The 14362-nt window shown below is 48.4% G+C and overlaps 1 non-coding gene across 1 annotated transcript; it reads left to right on the top strand.

Moving 5' to 3' along the window:
* The first annotated feature begins 1345 nt into the window (after positions 1–1345).
* LOC133807763 (small nucleolar RNA R71) lies at positions 1346–1452 on the top strand. The gene has a single exon (XR_009879657.1). It is a non-coding gene; the product is annotated as a small nucleolar RNA R71 (small nucleolar RNA).
* The last annotated feature ends 12910 nt before the right edge of the window (positions 1453–14362 follow it).

The following is a 14362-nucleotide window of genomic DNA, read 5'->3' as shown; positions in this document are numbered from 1 at the left end:
CCTAGCTTCCCCAATGCCTAGCTTTTTGAAAATTGACATAGGCATTAGATTAATACTAGCACCTAAGTCACATAGAGCTCTTCCCACATCTCTTCCACCAATTGAACAAGGGATTGTAAAACTACCAGGATCCTTCAATTTCGGAGGGATTTTACTCTTCAACATGGCACTGCAACCTTCTGTAAGAGAAACAGTCTCAAACTCTCCCAATCTTCTTTTTTTCGTCAAAATATCTTTTAAAAACTTGACGTAGTTTGGCATTTGTTCCAATGCTTCCACTAAGGGAATATTGATGTGGAGCTTTTTTAACACATCCAGAAACTTCCTGAACTGCCCATCTTGCTGCTGTTTGCGAAATCGCTGAGGAAATGGTAGGGGCGGCTTTGGTACAGATTCCACTGGAACAGATTGCTGACCCGATGCTGTATCAACTGGGCCAGTTTCAGTAACTTCTTTTGCTGGTTTTTTACTAGATTCTCCTTCAGTTTGGATTGAAGTGGGCTCCCCACTGCCTTTTATTTTCTCCTCAGAATTTTCCAGAATTTTTCCACTCCGTAGCGTGATTGCCTTGCATTGTTCTTTGCCATCCCTCCTTGGATTCTCGGTGTCACTAGGCAAGGAACCTTGGGGTCGATTTTTCAAATCATTAGCTAAATGCCCCAATTGAATTTCCAAATTCCGAAGAGACGCTGCCTGGCTTTGAATTACAACGTCATTCTTGGCCATATAATCTCTCATTAAATTCTCCAAAGAACTTGTTTGAGAGCCTTGAGGTTGGTGTGGTTGTTGAGGTCTTGGTTGTTGAGAAAATCCCAGTGGATATGACTGTTTTTCTTGTGTTGGTGCTCCACTTGAACTTGCTCCTTGACCCCCCCATGACAGATTTGGATGATGCCTCCAAGCTGGATTGTAAGTGTTAGAATATGGGTTGTTGTTGCGGTTGAAATTCTGATTACCCATATAGAAGACCGAGGCTGGATTGGAAGGGCAATTCTCAAAAGTATGCCCGTCCCCACAATACACACATGATACTTCTGCACTTTGAATGGCAGCAGCTGGCTGTACATTTCCTCCCAAACTCATATTCTTCAAGATGTTGGTCATTGAGGCCATTTGAGCTGTTAGAGCCGTTAATGCATCTATTTCAAGAACTCCCGCCACCTTCCTACTTGTAGGAGCTCTAGTGTTTGACCATTGATAGTTATTACTTGCGATCCTTTCCAAAATCTCAAATGCTTCGTTGTAAGACTTGGAAAGAATGGCTCCATTGGCTGAAGCGTCCAATACCATTCTAGAAGCTGCATTGAGGCCATTATAGAAGGTCTCCATCTGTATACAGTGCGGGATGCCGTGGTGTGGACATTTTCTTAAAAGCTCTTTGAATCTTTCCCACGCGTCACTAGTGGACTCATCTTCCAGCTGCTGAAATGACATAATCTCACTTCTAAACTTTGCATTTCTGGTGGGAGGGAAGTATTTTCTCAGAAATTTCTCAGCCAAGTCATTCCAATTTGTAACGGAATCGGGAGGCAAAGTGTTGAGCCATGATCTAGCTCGGTCTCTTAATGAGAATGGAAATAGCTTCAGCCTTAATGCTTCTTCACTCACTCCTTGAAGCTTAAAGGAATCACTCACCTCCAAGAATGAACGAAGATGGAGATGAGGATCCTCCGTTGGCATCCCGCTGAACTGCCCCACAGTTTGGAGCATTTGAAACATCACTGGCTTGAGCTCGAATTGAGCTGCTTGGATTTCTGGCCTCATAATGCCTGGATTTAGCTCATTAAACATGGGGGCAGCGTATTCCCGTATTGCTCTGGCTCTGTCATCCGCCAAAACAATGGGATTAGTGACTTGCTGGCCATCCCCCTCATCATCAACACGTTCAGCCATAGTACCTCGGCTTTTAGCCTTTTGATCCTTTCTCCTTTTTCTGAAAGTGCGTTCGATCTCGGGGTCAATAGGAGCAAGTTCACTGTCCTCTTGCTGGTTCATACACTGTAGGTACCTGAGTTTGCACAACCCGAACCAACAAGGTCAAAAACAATGAAAATAAACTGTAAAATAGTTGATAAAACAGAATTTAATTTTAAAGTCCCCGGCAACGGCGCCAAAAACTTGTTGTGAATTTTCTAACGTTTAAAATATGCGCAAGTATACACAATCGACAACAAGTAATACAGTGATAATGTATCAAAGTTCGTCTCCACAGGGACTTTTCAACTAAAATAAAGTAAAATCAACCAAAAACAGTTTATAATACAGTAACCAAATCAAGAGAAAGGTTGTGTAATTAATTTTGGAATTAAATGTAAATAAGCAAATTTAATTAAGCTAAAGATCAGAGACCAAATGAAATAATTCTGTGCAAATTTCAGATACGAGAAAATAGATCTGGGTGGTTAATTCTCCTCTGTTCGTTCCAGTTGCTACAGCAATGGCTCAGCAATGGGTCAGCAATTTATGTCACAGCTAACAGATTTCGCAAAACCCAGTAAGTTTTTCCCAAAACTTAATATCTATTGTTTATAACCTCTCTCAATACATTCCTGTATTAAAACAGACTATAAACAATCCATCAAACACCAAATCTTTAGGTTATGCAAGGCAGCAAAATAGTCCTATTCCACTACTAAAAATCACCTAAAACTAGGTAAGTTTCTTGCATCAATTGAATGGGTTCAGCTAGACTTCCCTTTTCCAAGTTAGATCTAACTTAATAAATGTTAAATATGGCCAGTAATTAACATTCAATTAACATTACAGCACATTCAATTGAACTATGACATAAACAACTTAACCATGCATTTTAGAAATTTAGTTCATACATAAGGGTTCATAACCACCCAAACCTCTAAAGATTAGTTCATGTTTAATAATAAAAATACAAAACCAGTAGCCATTAGCAAATCCATGGAGTTTGTTCACAAATTAGATAGAGAGAAAATACAATACAAAATGAAGAAGGGAGAAGAAGAAGTTAGAAGGAATTGCTGTGCTCAATCCCCCTCGTTGTCAGCTCGTGGTCCTCTTCCTCCTCTGTACTCTCTCTGTTTTTTTTTTCTTTTCTTCTGTTTTCTCTCAAAAATGGTCTAAGAAAATCAGCTGTCTCCAAGAATGGGGGCTGCTCCCTATTTCGGCTGGTACCCCCTTTCTTTAGGGTACTTTGCTTTACCCTAATAGGAAAGTCAATTCCCACCTTGTCCTCCACGTGCCACATCACCCAGCTGACTTAATTGTACAATACTCTTGCCATCTCAGCGCCACTTATGCCTCATTAAGTCCAGCTCGCAGTTGTCACGCTTCCTTCCTGGCTCTGCCCGATGCTACGGTGATGCTACAGCATTGAAGCAGCAACAAGCCCCTTTCAGAATTCGTTGCTCCCTTTTTGATTCCAAAGTTCCCTTTCACAGATTTTGCAAGCTTCCTTTCCTGATTAATACACACAGAAATTTACATAAAAACACTGAAAAATATTACAATACAAAACTTAACTCTACCCAGACTCACTACCTAGAATAACACACTAACACTGACAAAATTACATGAAAACATGACTCATTGCTCTTTTTAATTTTGAAAAGCAAGTTCAAAGATTATAAAAATAACTCTAAATTCTAGAGTTATCACATACCACCAATTGCGAGTCACTGAAAATATGGAGGCGCGTTACTTTCAATTCCTGGGCTAGGCGCAGGCCAGCTAAGAGCGCCTCGTACTCCGCCTCATTATTGGAGGCCTCGAACCCAAACCGGATTGCGCAGTACATTCTGTGTCCCTCGGGCCCAGTCATCATGATGCCCGCTCCTGATCCTCCTTCATTTGACGCCCCATCAACATGCAAGCTCCACTTCTCTACATTTCCCAGTTCATCCTCCACAACAGGCTGCGCCCCTCCTTCACTCTGTCCTTCATTCGGCTGATGGGTGAATTCTACTATGAAATCTGCCAGCACCTGCCCATTGATGGAGGCCCTTGGGGTGTAGACAATATCAAACTGACTTAGCTCAATCGACCATTTCATTAGCCTCCCTGAGGTCTCTGGCTTATGTAAGACTTGTCTCAAAGGACTATCCGTTAAGACATCAATCGTATGCGCATGGAAGTAAGGCTTCAACTTCCTCGACGCCACTACTAGCGCATAGGCCAGTTTTTCGATCTCTGGATACCGGCTCTCTGCGTCCACCAGACGCTTGCTGATATAGTATACGGGCTGTTGTTGCTTCTTCTCTCCCTTAACTAAGGCTGCGCTGATGGCATGCTCCGACACCGCCAAGTATAGGTACAGCTTCTCGCCCTTCTCTGGCTTTGCTAACAGGGGCGGCTTCCCCAGGTGCTCTTTCAACCTGACAAAGGCTTCCTCACATCTTTCATCCCAAGCGAACTTTTTGCTCCCTTTGAGGATGTCAAAGAATGGGAGGCACTTGTCGGTGGACCTTGAGATGAACCTGTTAAGGGCCGCCACCCTTCCTGTTAGGCATTGTACCTCCTTCTTATTCTTCGGCGGGCTCATTTCTATGAGCGCCTTTATCTTGTCGGGGTTGGCCTCGATTCCTCTGGAGTTGACCATGAAGCCCAAGAATTTTCCCGAGGATACCCCGAAGGTGCATTTGGCTGGGTTCAGTTTCATCCGATATTTCCTGAGCGTGTCAAACATCTCACCAAGGTCTTTGTTGAGTTCTGCAGCTACTTTGGTCTTCACCAGCATGTCATCCACATACACTTCCATATTCCTCCCTATCTGATTTGCGAACATTTTATTCACCAGCCTTTGATAGGTGGCTCCCGCGTTTTTGAGCCCGAAGGGCATCACCTTATAACAGTAGAGCCCTTTGTCTGTAATGAATGACGTGTGTTCCTCATCTGCAGGGTTCATTGGGATTTGGTTGTATCCCGAGTAGGCGTCCATAAAACTTAGTAACTCATGCCCCGCTGTTGCGTCTACTAACTGATCTATCCTGGGGAGTGGGAAGCTGTCCTTAGGACAAGCTTTATTCAAATTCATGAAATCGACGCAAGTCCTCCACTTCTCGTTTGGCTTCGGCACGAGTACTGGGTTTGATACCCACACAGGATAGAAAGACTCACGGATGAACCCGTTGGCCTTCAATTTGTCAACCTCTTCCTTTAACGCTGCGTACCTTGTTGGATCGAGCGCCCGCCTCTTCTGCCTGACGGGCCTTGCTCCTGGGGAGATGTTCAGGTGGTGGCACATTACGCTGGGGTCTATGCCCACCATGTCCTCATGACTCCATGCAAACACGTCTAGATTATCCTTCAAAAATCTTATCAATTCTTCCTTCACGCCACCTTGTAGGCTTCTCCCTATCTTCAATTTCCTTAAAGGCTCCTCCGTCACCGTAGCCTCCTCTACTTCTTCTACCGGTTCTGCTCTTGCCTCATCCACGACCCGAGGGTCCAGCTCCTGCGGACCCCCTGTGGGCATGCTTATCGCCTCGTGTACCACCATGGCCATCGGCTCACGTGGCTTTGCAGGCGTGCGGAGTGAGGTGTTGTAACACTCCCTTGCTTCCTTCTGTTCTCCTTTCATACTCGCGATCCCTCCTGGGGTCGGGAACTTGACAACTAAGTGATATATTGAAGTTATGGCTTTCAATTCTCTCAGGGAGGGCCTCCCTAATACCGCGTTGAAAGCTGATGCGCAATCTACCACAACAAAGTTAGACATAATTGTGGTTTGGCGGGGCTGCTCCCCCATGGTAAGTGTCAACTCAATCATCCCAAGGGGTTGCACTGAATCCCCTGTGAATCCGTATAGTGACGACTGGCAAGGCTTTAGGTGACGAATGCCCAGTCCCATTTTTTCCAAAGCCGGGCGATATAGGATGTCCACTGAGCTCCCGTTGTCCACCAGGACTCGATGCACACGCATATTTGCCAACTGGACTGTCAGCACCAGCGGATCATTGTGGGGGAAGTGTACCCCCCGTGCATCTTCCTCAGTGAACGTTATTGAGTCGTTTTCCCCCTTGAAACTCTTCGGGGGTCGCTGTTCTAAACTCATGACACAGGGGGGCGGACTTCGTCGAGCCTCCCTTGCATATTTATCTCGTCCCTTCTGAGAGTCTCCTCCAAATCCTGGGCCTCCGAAAATGGTGCGGACCTCCCCTTGTATTTCTGGGGCTCGTTCCTGTGCCTGGGGTGCTCTGGGCTCGTTTTCTGGCCTTTGCCTTTCTTTCTTGACATAACGGCCTAGGTGCCCCCGGCGGATGAGCTCCTCAATTTCCTCTTTCAAGTGGATGCACTCTGCCGTGGTGTGTCCAATGTCTTTGTGGTATTGGCAGTATTTACTGGGGTCCCTCTTGGACCGATCCTTTCTCATTGGTGGGGGCTTCTTGAAGGGCACTCGATCTTCGTTGGTGACGTAAATATGCTCCCTGGTGTCAGTGAGGTTCGTATAGTAAGTATAGGTCGCTGGCCTATGATCACCCCCTCGTTTGGTTTTCCTCTGCTGGTCATCTCTCGACCCCTCATACGTCCTCTTCTTCTTAGCTATATTCGGCCCGTCGTTAATTGGGGGCTTTGCATGGGACTCCTCCTTTCCGGCCTTCAGGTTTGCGTGGCCATCCTCCACACGGATGTACTTCTGTGCTCTTTCATAGAAGTCGTCCAAGTCGGTGACTTCCCTCTTCAGCATGTTGTCCCACAACTTGCTCCCTGGGAGTACCCCAGCAGTAATGGCCATTTTTAACTCCCGGCGCGTCAGGCTCCCCACTTTCGCGGCCTCCATATTGAACCGGTGAATGTAGCTTTTTAGGCTCTCCTTTTCCCCTTGTTTCACGTTGGCTAAGCTGGTGCCTGGCATCGTGTAGTCCCGCACGGCATGGTGTTGCTGGAGGAACTCGTCAGAGAACTGCTGCCAGGACCTGATGGACCCCGGCCTTAGCCTTTTGAACCATTTGTAGGCGGGTCCTTTCAGAGTAACAGCGAAGCAATGGCACCTGGCACCACTTCCAATCCCCCTCAATTTCATGAGATCGTTAAACGCATCCAGGTGGTACTTTGGATCCGTGCTCCCTTCGTAAGGGGTCATGTTGGGCTCCTTAAAATTGGCAGGGAGCCGGATTGCCTGAATTTCTCGCACGAAGGGTGACTCGTGGTCGAATTCTTCCTCAAAGACCTGGCCACCCGACGCGGTGACAATCTTGCTCCGCAAGCTCCGCATCTCTGTGTCTAAGTCTTGCCTCCTTTTGCTGAGGGAGTCTCTTAGAGTGGACGGGCTAAGACCCGCCTTTCCCTTGCCTTCTCGAGGCGCCTCAGGGGGTGTGGTCCCTTTGCCTGCCCTTTTCCTGTTGATCTCCTCCCGCAAGTCTGGGGGCGTTCTTTTGGAGGTGACCTCATCCTCGCGTCGAGGGGCAGCAGTGGTTCTCGGCGTTGGCTTTTGGGCCTGCTTAGGCGGTTCGGGGTGATCACGTTGCTTCGTGCGGGGGGTGTTGCTAGTCGAGTGTCGGGTTCTTCCATCATCTACTGGCACAGTGGTCTCCACCCCACCCTTGCCCTTCTCCTTTCCCTTGGGCAAGGTTATGCTGGATTTACCCTGCAGTAGGCCGTTAAGGACCTCTTGCATGTTCTCCAAGGTAGTTTCTAATCTTTGGTTTTTACGGTGGAGCTCACGTATCTCCTCTTCGTAAAATCGGGACTTTGAACTCGAGCTCACGGAGTGGACCCGGGGGTGTTTGTCTGGCCTATGGGTAGAAGGGCCCGGGTCTTGCCGGCCGGAGTTCGGTGCCCGCGGTGGTTTCGGAGGAGGGAACTCATCAGCGTGCACCGGTGGTGCTCTGGGAGGACTCCCCCCAGGTGGAGCAGCCGGTGACGAGGCCACCCTGTCTCCTCCTTGAACCTCAGGGTCTTTCGGGGGCTCCACGTCCCTGGGTGGAGGAGCGTCCTTCATGGAGGCCTTCAGCTGGACTCCGTTTAAGTGAACTTCGACCTCCTGCGTCTCCCTTAGTCGCTTCGAGCGTCTCGGCATCTTCTTCTTGTCGGAAATAATGGTGGAACAGTAGCTTAAAACTAACGTTCCCACAGACGGCGCCAAACTGTTGACGGTGAGAACTCGTCAACGAAGTTAAGTTGGAAAAATTATCGAATTGAAATTGCTAATTCGAAAGCTATGAAAACTTGAACAATGACTCAAGAACAATGGAATAACAACAATGGAGAATTCAGTATCTCATTCACACTAATGTCTCTGCTACAGTAAAATTTCCAACCCCCCTTCAGGTGGCCTTGGAATTCAATTTATAGTAGGCTCTAATGGCCTTAGGTACATAGTGGTCCAGGGGACCAAGAGGTACAAACGTACTGTACTAGGGAAGTGGCTTCAGAGGTTGTGGCTGTACATCCCGTACAGGAGCAGGTGTCAGGAGGATGTCTCCACTGCTTGTCTGTACCCCTTCCTGAGGCGTGGTAGCAGGCGTGTTGGCGCAGGAGGTAGTGGTGTCGGCTCTGACCTATGGCCGTAGACGTACGGACCACGATCCTCACTGGTACTGGCATCCGTACCTGGTACCTGGTCGTACAAACATGTCTCCTTTGACTCACACTAAGCATAGGGACTTTGAAGTGTGAAAAAGGGGATCTTCGGTGTCCGTATTGGCCGTGGCGTTGAATAGGGGTCTTGGGCCCATACACGTTAAGTCACGGGGCGTCGGCCTCCTGAGAAGATTATGGGCTGATGGACCTCCCGGGGCGTGCGTGCGTGGGACCTTGCACGGCCTCGCGCATGGGGCGCCGTAGACGGCCCCGTGGCCCCTATTGGCCTTTCGCATGGGACGCCGTAGACGGCCTCGCGACCCCCTCTTGGCCTCGCGCATGGGGCGCCGTACACGGCCTCGCGGCCCCTCATGGCCTCGCGCATGGGACACCTTAGACGGCCTCGCGACCCCCTCATGGCCTTGCGCATGGGGCGCCTTAGACGGCCTCGCGACCCCCTCTTGGCCTCGCGCATGGGGCGCCGTAGACGGCCTCGCGGCCCCTCATGGCCTCGCGCATGGGACGCCTTAGACGGCCTCGCGCATGGGGCGCCGTAGACGGCCTCGCGGCCCCTCATGGCCTCGCGCATGGGACGCCTTAGACGGCCTCGCGACCCCCTTATGGCCTCGCGCATGGGGCGCCTTAGACGGCCTCGCGACCCCCTCTTGGCCTCGCGCACGGGGCGCCTTAAACGGCCTCGCGACCCCCTCTTGGCCTCGCGCATGGGACGCCGTAGACGGCCTCGCGACCCCCTCTTGGCCTCGCGCATGGGACGCCGTAGACGGCCTCGCGACTCCCCCCTTGGCCTCGCGCATGGGACGCCTTAGACGGCCTCGCGATCCCCTCATGGCCTCGCGCATGGGGCGCCGTAGACGGCCTCGCGGCCCCTCATGGCCCCGCGCATGGGACGCCTTAGACGGCGTCGCGACCCCCTCATGGCCTCGCGCATGGGGCGCCTTAGACGGCCTCGCGACCCCCTCTTGGCCTCGCGCATGGGGCGCCGTAGACGGCCTCGCGGCCCCTCATGGCCTCGCGCATGGGACGCCTTAGACGGCCTCGCGATCCCCTCATGGCCTCGCGCATGGGGCGCCTTAGACGGCCTCGCGACCCCCTCCTGGCCTCGCGCATGGGGCGCCGTAGACGGCCTCGCGGCCCCTCATGGCCCCGCGCATGGGACGCCTTAGACGGCGTCGCGACCCCCTCATGGCCTCGCGCATGGGGCGCCTTAGACGGCCTCGCGACCCCCTCTTGGCCTCGCGCATGGGGCGCCGTAGACGGCCTCGCGGCCCCTCATGGCCTCGCGCATGGGACGCCTTAGACGGCCTCGCGATCCCCTCATGGCCTCGCGCATGGGGCGCCTTAGACGGCCTCGCGACCCCCTCCTGGCCTCGCGCATGGGGCGCCGTAGACGGCCTCGCGGCCCCTCATGGCCCCGCGCATGGGACGCCTTAGACGGCGTCGCGACCCCCTCATGGCCTCGCGCATGGGGCGCCTTAGACGGCCTCGCGACCCCCTCTTGGCCTCGCGCATGGGACGCCTTAGACGGCGTCGCGACCCCCTCATGGCCTCGCGCATGGGGCGCCTTAGACGGCCTCGCGACCCCCTCTTGGCCTCGCGCATGGGGCGCCGTAGATGGCCTCGCGGCCCCTCATGGCCCCGCGCATGGGACGCCTTAGACGGCGTCGCGACCCCCTCATGGCCTCGCGCATGGGGCGCCTTAGACGGCCTCGCGACCCCCTCTTGGCCTCGCGCATGGGGCGCCGTAGACGGCCTCGCGGCCCCTCATGGCCTCGCGCATGGGACGCCTTAGACGGCCTTATATTTTCTCTTGATGAGATTATGAGCATCAACAGGTTATACCTAAAGAGAAGGCGTGGACTATGAGGAAACTTTTAGTCTGGTAGCCATGCTCAAATCCATTCGCATCCTCCTATCCATAGCAACCACTCTCGACTATGAGATCTGGCAAATGGATGTCAAGACATCTTTTCTTAATGGAAAGCTTGACAAAGTCATTTATATGGATCAGCCAGAAGGATTTAAAGTAGCTGGACAAGAAGGAAAAGTTTGCAAATTGAATAGGTCCATCTATGGACTTAAGCAAGCTTCTCGTTCCTGGAATCTTAGGTTTGATGAAATAATCAAAACCTATGGCTTTGAACAAAATATTGATGAGCTCTGTGTTTACCAACTGAAGGCAAATCAAATAGTGGTATTCCTGGTTCTTTATGTAGATGATATCTTACTCATTGGAAACAATGTTAAGAAATTATCAGATGTGAAGAATTGGCTGAGCACTTAATTCCAGATGAAGGATTTGGGTGAAGCAAGTTATGTTCTAGGTATCCAGATCATTAGGGATAGAAAGAACATACTCTTAGCTCTATCTCAAGCATCTTACATTGATAAAGTGCTTGAACGTTTCTCAATGACAAATTCCAAGAAAGGGCGTCTACCGTCCCGCCATGGAATTCATCTTTCAAAGAAGCAGTCTCCCCAGACTCCTGAAGAGAAAGATGCAATGATAAAAGTTCCTTACGCATCTGCAGTTGGAAGTCTGATGTATGCCATGTTGTGTACTAGACCACATATCTGCTATGCAGTGGGAGTAGTGAGAAGGTATCAGTCAAACCCAGGACCGGAACATTGGATAGCAGTTAAGCATATCCTGAAGTATTTGAAACGGGCTAGGGATTATATGTTAGTCTACAAGGGTGGTATTCTGAACCCTGTAGGCTACACCGATTCAGATTTTCAAACTGATGTTGATGACAGGAAGTCTACTTCTGGAATGGTGTTTATTCTTGGGGGTGGAGCTGTGATTTGGAGTAGCGTAAAGCAGTCTGCAATCTCATATTCCACCATGGAGGCTGAGTACATAGCCACATCAGAAGTAGCTAAGGAAATAGTCTGGCTAAAGAAGTTCTATTCAGATTTTGGTGTTATTCTAGAAATGGATAAACCACTTGTGTTGTTTTGTGACAATACAGGAGCGATAGCCAACTCAAAAGAACCTTGAAGTCACAAGAGGAGTAAGCATATAGAAAGGAAGTATCACATTATTCGAGAATATGTGGCGAGGGGAGATGTGAAGGTTATGAAGATTGCAACTGAAGACAATCTTGAGGATCTGTTTACAAAGACACTACCAGAAGCTACATTTGATAAGCATATCAAGGAAATGGGATTAGTGGAATTAAGGCATTAGTTTCAATTAGTGCAAGTGGGAGTTTGTTGGGGTTTATGCCCTAATTAAAACCCAAATTCTTTGTAATCTCATTTTATTATCAATAAAAGAATAGAAATCATTTTTTGACTTGGTCCATCACTTTGCTCACATGTTTTATTTTCATGATTATTTAAATAATATAAACTTCTATTGAATCCCGAGCATATAGCTAATCTTATTTATAGTGACGTAATCACAGTGGAATATAAATATGATTATATATTCAAAATAAGTTAGTCCTAAGATTAGTCAGTGCACATGACTTGCCAATCTACGATATGATCTACTTACACATTACAGTGTTATGTTCTTTCCATAACATTAGCAAAGTATATAAGATTGGATGTATTTGTTACATCGGACTGGACCGATATTGACAGTTGATAAGATAAGTAAACATACCGTTATTATCTATTCTAGTCATATCATATAGTTGACCATAGGTTAATTTAATCTCAATCCTGAGTGGTTAGTATTCTAACTGATTGTATTATTTGAGTTCTTTGACTTGTTCGTTACTAACTTACCCTACGGACTAGCCCATACTTACATCTTGGGAACTCGGTAGTATAATTGAGTGGGAGTGTTAATCATAGATATGAACATCTATAGCTTCTGATGAAGAATTGAAACGATGGTTTCCTTTTAGTTTGGTTCAAGGTGTTAAATGATAGAGATCTCATTTCAGTAATTAAATTAGTTTACTGAAATATCATTTATAAGGAACTAAGTGTTTTAAGGATAAAATACAATGAGGGATAAAATAGTATTTGTAACGACCCAAATTTGCCAATAAGGCTTTGGGCCTTGATTAGTGTGCCTGGAGGGCAGTAAGTGAATTATTGCTATAATATGTGAATTTATATGAATACGTGATTAGAGATGCATGTTTAGCTGAATTAAATATGCATGTGGGTCCCGTTTGGATATTAGGGGCATGTTTGTAATTTTAGCCCGATGAGGGCATAAATGTAATAATTGTTATAATTGTGATATATTGTGATATATCTGTGTAGCACGATCCGAGACAGTCCCTGAGAGCTGTTAGCCAGAAAGTCACAACGGGGTTGAATATCTTACTCGGGACGAGTCGAGGGGTATCTCAGGTATTAGATGTTTTATGGGGTTATCGGGTTATGGAAATAAATATTTGGAGATGTGTTTGAGGTTAGAATGTTTAGGAGTGAATATGGGGGAAATTTACCATTTTTCCCACGGGACGTTTTTGGCACCCCGAGCTTTGAGGTAACCTTGGAAGTTTAAGTTAAATAAAACATAATTCAAGAAACACTTAGAAACTTGGAGAAACCGACCCAAGCACTTTCTCTTCTCTCTCTTTATTTTCTCTAAGTCTTAGCAAGGGAAACTATAGTGGAAACTAGTCAAGACTAAGAAATTCAGCTAGGATTTTGGGAGCTTGAGGCTTGGAGCTTAGGGAACTGGTTTAGGGAATCACTTCAGCTTAAGGTAAGCTTTAATCTTAGTGAATTATTTTGAGTAGCTGCTGGTTTTCTTAGAGTTTACATGTGTATGGGGTGATGGATCATTCTTGCGTTTGATGAGGCTTTGAACTTGAATTCTTGTTGGGTTTTGTTGTTGAATCCATAGTATAACCTCTGTGATGATTAGCTTGAGTTGTTGGGTTGATTTTGGGGTTAATTGGATGGGTTTCTGTGGCAAAAATGGAGGATTTTTCTGGGTTCGAAGGGTCGGACTGCGACATTGTTCTTGCTGAGCCACGGCCCTCCGAAGCATTTTGGTGGCCTGGAAGAAGGGTAGGTCGTAGCATGCCCTAGCTAGGGCCGCGATGCGCCTGCCCTGTTTTGGAGTGGCTCTCGGGTTTGGGGGCAGGCCGCGACATGGCCTCATGGGGCCACGACTCTTAGTGCAATTTTGGGCTCTAAAGTGTGTTTAGGCTTGGGAACTCAAAGGTTAAGGCTCGGGATGGATTTTATCACCCGGATTGATAGAATTCAAGGTCCCGGAGATTAGAATTATGACCCAAAGTTATTTAAGGGATTAGAACTTGATGGATGAATATTGTTGGTGCATTGTGACTAGGGTTTCAGCGAGGCTCGGACTAGAGGACTGTGCTTGGGACATCGGTGCTTGGAATGCGCGGGACACAAGTAAGAAAACTGCTGTACCCGTAGAGCTTGTGTTACAGGGCACGACCCTATATGATTGTGTTGCAGGGCGTATCCCTCTAATTGAGTATATTCATGTTTAAGTATTTGCTTTACTATGCTATGTGTGCATATGTGTGAATGATCGGCAAGAGCTGGGAACGGCGAGGGCTGGTAACGGCAAGGGCCAGTAACGGCGAAGGCCGAGATCAGCATGGCCGGGAATGGCAAGGGGTCGGGAACGACATTAAGCACATGGAGTGCAAGGCCGAGTGCGGCAAGGGGTCGAGAGCAGCGTTTAGCACGCGGAGTGCGAGTTGCCAGGGCGAGACTCTAAAGGATACCTGGGATATCCTCATGATGTTGACTGCGAACCCAGGGCCTGGTAAAGCGCCTGGGATGGCATGGCCGTATGTGGTTAGCCTGATGATGGTTTATTTATATGCTAAGTGTTTGATATGTATATGTTATCTGCTTGTGAGGGTTTTCTTGTTGGGCTTCGACTCACGGGTGC

Source organism: Humulus lupulus, chromosome X, assembly GCF_963169125.1.
Source record: "Humulus lupulus chromosome X, drHumLupu1.1, whole genome shotgun sequence".
In the NCBI taxonomy this organism is placed as follows: Eukaryota; Viridiplantae; Streptophyta; class Magnoliopsida; order Rosales; family Cannabaceae; genus Humulus; species Humulus lupulus.
Note: the sequence above shows the minus strand (reverse complement) of the source record. Positions and strands in the feature narration are given on the sequence as shown.